The sequence below is a fragment of the Echinops telfairi genome, unplaced genomic scaffold (genome assembly GCF_000313985.2).
Source record: "Echinops telfairi isolate 266 unplaced genomic scaffold, ASM31398v2 ScPeMD7_21;HRSCAF=78, whole genome shotgun sequence".
NCBI lineage: Eukaryota > Metazoa > Chordata > Mammalia > Afrosoricida > Tenrecidae > Echinops > Echinops telfairi.
Window position 1 is genome coordinate 8,413,177 of NW_022103918.1, and position 5,955 is coordinate 8,419,131.

At 37.2% G+C, this 5,955-nt stretch overlaps 1 pseudogene; it reads left to right on the plus strand.

Moving 5' to 3' along the window:
• The first annotated feature begins 4,403 nt into the window (after window positions 1-4,403).
• Window positions 4,404-4,545, plus strand: LOC115869120 (annotated as a pseudogene).
• The last annotated feature ends 1,410 nt before the right edge of the window (window positions 4,546-5,955 follow it).

The window sequence follows — 5,955 nt, forward strand, 5'->3', positions numbered from 1 at the left end:
CCCTTTGCCTCCTAGTTCTTTCCTCTATTTCATTTTACTTTCCTCTTGTCCCACTATCATGATCAGACTTCATTTGGGTTTCAGTAATTCCTCTCAGCTACATTGCCCTTTATCAAGCCCTACCAAGCCTCCTACACACACCTCGCCATCGATTTTGGATCACTTGTTGTTCCCTTGTCCCTGGGGTTGTTAACACCTACTTCCTTTCCCCCGCCTCCCCCCTCACATGCCACCACGCCCCAAAACCATTGGTCCCGTTGTTTTCTCCTCCAGATTGTTTATCCCGCCATATACCTGCAGAGATAATGATATGCACAAAAAATAAGACAGAGCAAAGCAAAGCAACAAAAGGAAACAAAAAAACCAATGAAAAGAAAAGAAAAGCCGGTAAATAGTTCAAGGTCTGTTGGCTGACATTTAGTAGTCTTTTCCAGTCGAATCAGATGGGTTGCCACATCCTGGCCCCAAAGTCTATTTTTGTTATTCCATCAGGACTTCCTTGCTCTGCTCCCCTTGTTGTTCTGTGGCATGCCCTTAGTGTTTTGCCTTGGTGTGGTGAGGTCAGATCGGGCGCAATTTCTACACTGTGTCTCCAGTGTTGTCCCCCATGGGGCTATGGGTCAGTGAGGGATGTTGTGTCTCATAGTGGGGCGGGCCATATGGTCCTCTCTACACTGGCTGCTCTGAGCAGGGATATCGTCTTCAAGGTTTGGTGGGCCAGGATGTGCTCCGCTCTCTCTTCCTCCCCCTTCATTTGCTCTTGTGGGCTCTGATCAGACATGTCCCTCTTCCTGAGTTGTAGCATCAGCGCTGTCCTCTGAAGTAAATTCTTCAGTTGGGAGGTGGGGAGGACTGTCCACATAGTTGGGATTGGGTCCTGTCCCTCAGACCTCTCTATTGGTTCCCTGCTCCATGCCAATATGTTGCATTCACACCTTGGAGCATAGTGGTCTTATGTTGTATTTGTCTTTATGACATTGACTAACTTTGCTGAGCCTAAGTCTTCCTAAGTGGTCCATGTCATGAGGTGTTTGATGGTTTCATTATTGTTTGTCACAGATGCATAATAATCCCTTATATGTGTGTAGCAGAGTGTATGTATACATCTCTCCATAGATGGACATTTTGGTTGGTTGTATATTTTTGCTATTGTAGATAACATCCAGTACCCATATTTTATTGATTATGAACCTCTGTCAGATTTATCCTGTGGCCTATAATTTCCTTCTTCCTTCCCTATCCTCATTGCTACTACTTTAATACATGTTCTTGTTTATTGCTGAGACGATCCCAATACCACCTAAGTCATAGTTCAAGGCGTCCTGATTGTGTAGAATTGGATGCAATGCCAATGTTTCAAACCCACCTGTCACTCTGAAGGAGAAACATGAAGCTTTCTACCCTGCAGAGGTTTACAGCCTTGGAAAGGGTTGCTATAATTTTGGATCGACTTGTTGGCAGCAGGTTTGATTTTTTTACTGGTAGTCCAGTAGCTAAAATGTCTTTCTCAACCTTTCTTTCACAAGACTTCAAGGCTTATTTTAACAAACACAAATGACCTTCACAAAAAGCTATGGCACATTTGCCACGATGTTTGTTTTTTTAAATACAGACTCCTAAGCCCAACTCTGCCCTGACCTCCTGAGTCAGAAGAAGGGGCCTTCTGACAAAAATATAATAGTGTTCTGGGCATCCCAGGTGAATCTTATGATTGTTGATTGCTGTAGTGTCAGATCTAACGAATAGCTACTTTATGTACAGCAGGATGAAATGTTTCCTGAACCTCCACTGTCTTCAGGATCAAAGCCTGTTTCTTGGCTATTGTCTCAATTATCGCATTGAGATTCTTTCATTTTTCTCACTCTCTACCTTACCAAACATGATGCTCTTTTTCTAGCAATTGGTCTCTTTTTGAAGATGTATATGAAGTAAGGGGTCCAAAATCTTGGCATGCTTACTTTTAAGGAGACTTAAATGTATCCACTTCTCTTCTGTCATCTTTTTACATCATCATACTTTTGCATGCATATGAGACCATTGAAAAGACCCTTGCTTGGTTCAGGCACACGTTAGCCATCAAAGCATCATCTTTGCTTCTTTATAACTTTAAAGCGGTCTTTTGTAGACATTTTCCTAATACAATACCTTGGTGTATTTCACAATGCTACTTCCATGTATGCTGATTACTGACTGAAGTAGAATGAAATGTGGACAACTTCAACTTTTCGCCATTTATCATGTTTTTTCTTGGTCCAGTTGTAAGGATTGTCATTTTCTTCACATTCCGGCAAATCTAAACTGAAGTCATGCTTAGTGAATACTACAATATTATCCAGAAAAATGTCTTTTTTCTACCTTTATTTTTCAAGGTATTTCTAGAAAGGAACAAAATATGGCTTATTCTGGCATGTGAAGAAAATGAAAATCCTCACAACTGGACCAATAAACAAATCATGATAAGTAGTGAAAAAAATTGAAGTAGTTGATAATTTTATTCTATTTGAATCAATAACTATAACACAAAAGCAGAACACTGTTTTTGTTTAATCTGACTTAGAAATAAATCTAAGAAATATTAACTTCAGGAGCATGACATCTTTTAATTGGCACAGGAAAATCTATATTTGCTGTTTGTTTCTTTAAGGATGTGAATTGAACATCCACTTGATGAAACAGGAATAAAAAATCCATTTGTGTATAAAATTCCAGAAGTATGTTTTTGAGTTTAGGACTCTGAATCATTATAACACAATAACACCAAGTTTTGAAAATAATGTAGATGAAGAAAACAGAGACCTCAGACCTTTATCTGTAAAGTAAAAAGGGCTACACTGGCTGGAACATTCTTCAAATTTAATAAGAACATTGATTTTTGTACCACTTTAAATATTTCCTCAATTAGTTGCTCATAATTTTATTATTATTTAATGAAATAATTCAGAAACCTATAAGCTTGTACTTATTCAAGCCAAAAATAGTAATATATTTCTACTTGTAATTAATAAAAACATATGAATTTAGATGTTGCTCATATAAGTATTGTAATAATTTCATTAGATTACAGTGAACCCTCGTTTATCGCGGTTAATCGGTTCTAGACCCTACCGTGATAAATGAAATTCCGCAAAGTAGGATTCCTTATTTGTAAATCAAATATTTTCGTAGTTAGAGCATAGAGGACATGAAAAAACACCCTTTAGTCACCATTACACTCGTATTACCCAATTTATTAAGCGAAAAAGGGAAAATACAGTAAAACATTTTGGACGTTACAATTATCATTTATTATTTATTATATTATTTATGGCATCAAGCGTGTACAGTATGAGCCAATCAGTGGCAGTAATGACAGAACATGCGCTGTTACGCAAAAACCGCGATAGAGTGAAGCCGCGGAAGTCGAAGCGCGAAGTGGTGAGGGTTCACTGTATTCACATCTGGAGAATTTATGGTTTAATGTAAGTATCTTCAGGGTGTTAATTATCTGAATAAAAAATAGCAAATCGCTTTATTGTTACTGTTAGGTGTCATTAAGTTTATTCCAACCCAGAGCCATCAGAAGTACATAAAATAAAACAATTCTAGGTCCTGCATCGCTGGCCCAATCATTATTGTTTGAGCTCATTGTTATCAGCACTGTGCTAACCCATGTAATCGAGAGTCTTCTTTTTCGTGACCCTCCATTTTACCAAACATGATGTTATTCTCTACGGACTAGTCCTTCTTGAGAACATGCCTAAAGTGCATGAGACCATCTTGTTTCTTAGGAAGATTCTAGCTCTACTTTTGACAACAAAAATAAAGATTTGTTCCTTTATCTGGCAGTTCATGGTATATTTAATATTCTTCATGCACAAAATAATTTAAAAGTATCAATTCTTCTTTGGTCTCTTTTATTCCTTGGCCAGCTTATGTGTGCATCTCAGATGATTAAAAAAACATGGCTTGGTTGATCCACACCTTAGTTCTCAAAGGGACATCGGTGCTTTACAATATTTTTGCAGGAGTCTTGTCCAATGGGGCATTGATTGAGTATCCAAGTAAAGTGAAATTTTAACTTCATTATTTTCTGTTTATCATAATGTTACTTATTGTTCCAAATGTGAAGATTTTTATTTTCTTTACAATGAGTTGTAATCCATACTAAAGTATATTCATCAGTAAGTGCTTCAATCTTCTTCATTTTCAATAAGCAGGGCTGTGTCATCTGCATATCATTGGTTGATAATAAGTCCTCCAATCTCCATGCTGAATTCTCCCTCAGATAGTCCAGGTTATCAGATTGCTTAGCATACAGATCAGATGATTATAATGAAAGGATCTAATCTTACATATACCTTTCCTGATTTTAAATCACTCAATAACATTTGTTCTGTTTGAATGAATGGATCTTGGTAGATGTACAAAGAACCTGGCAGGGGAGATACCATGATCACGAAGGTGGTTTTCCCAGAGCAAGGCTTGTCTACAGCACTCCGGGTGTGCTGACCCCTGCCATTTCCCATTTGCTGGCCAGATAGTTGTCCTGAATTGTTAGGCAAAGACAAGTAGCCACCTGCAGTGTTACGTCAATTGTATAAAACATTGCAATTGATATCCCATCTATTCCTAGGACCTTGTTTTTCACTAATGCTTTAAATCCAACGTAAGTATTGTTCTCCAATCTCACCATTTCTTGAGCACATGCTACCTCATGAAGTGGAAAAATACGGACCGATTATTTTTGGTATGGTACCCTGCATATTCTATCATCTTCTGATGTTTCCTATATCGTTCAATATCTTACCCATTGAATCTTCAATATTGAAACTCAAGGCTAGAGTCTTCTTTTCAGTTCTTTCCATTTGAGATGCCGTGGGCTTTTCCCTTTCGGTTTTCTAACTCCAGCTCTTAGCATAGTTCATTAGAATACTTGTCCTTGTTTTCTTGAATCTCCATTTGAAATTTTCTATTCAGTTTGTTTACTTCATCATTTATTTCTTTAACTTTAGCTATTCTTTGTTCAAGAACAAGTTTTGGAGACTCCTTTGATATCCATTTTCATCTTTTCTTTCTTCCCCGTCTTTTTAATCACCTTGCTTTCTTCATGTATCCTGTCTTTGATGTCATCACTTGATGTCAGCTAGTCTTCAATCATTAGTAGTCAACGCATCAAAACTTCTCTGGAGATGTTTCTGAATTCATATGGAATGTGCTCAAGTTTGTACTTTGACTCCTATGGACATGTTTTAATTTTCTTGAGCTTCAGCTTGAACATGCATATGAGCAATTATGGTCTATTCTAGTTGGCCTCTCACCTTGTACTGAATGTTGGTATGGTTTCCCTTTGTATCTTTCCATAGATGTCATTGATTTGATACCGGAACAATACCAGCCCATTTCAGCTTATTAATGCCTATAATATTGGTCTTTATATGTTCCATTTCATTTTTGATGAGTATCAATTTTACTAAGAGAATTTTATTGGAAATCTTTAGCCCATCCATCCTCCAACCCTTGTCTTGCCATATCAGACTTCATTTTGTGCCTTAAACTCACAGAACATTTAAAAGAAACACCAGAGAGTCCCTTGAGGATGTCAAAACTACCATTCTTTTGTGGTGTTAATCTAACATCATAGAGTTCTTTGGGGAAGGGTAAGAGAGACAGACACGCTGCCTTCAGGGATACTTAGACCTATATGAAGGATATGTTGAGAAACGATAGCATCACATTTTAATATTTTTATTTAATAAATATTTCTATGATTTTGTAGCAATACTTTTTTAACTTAACATCATATATTTTGTGGGATTTACAAAATTAAGCAAAGGGCAGTTTAAGACTATTATTATTCCTCCAGCATTCAGCAAGGCATTACTTCTAGGGTAGATTAAGTGCACATGGGTAAAAAATATATTTCCCTAGCACCTTTCACCTTTCTTCTTGGACTCATCAGGAAGAAAAAGTAATTCT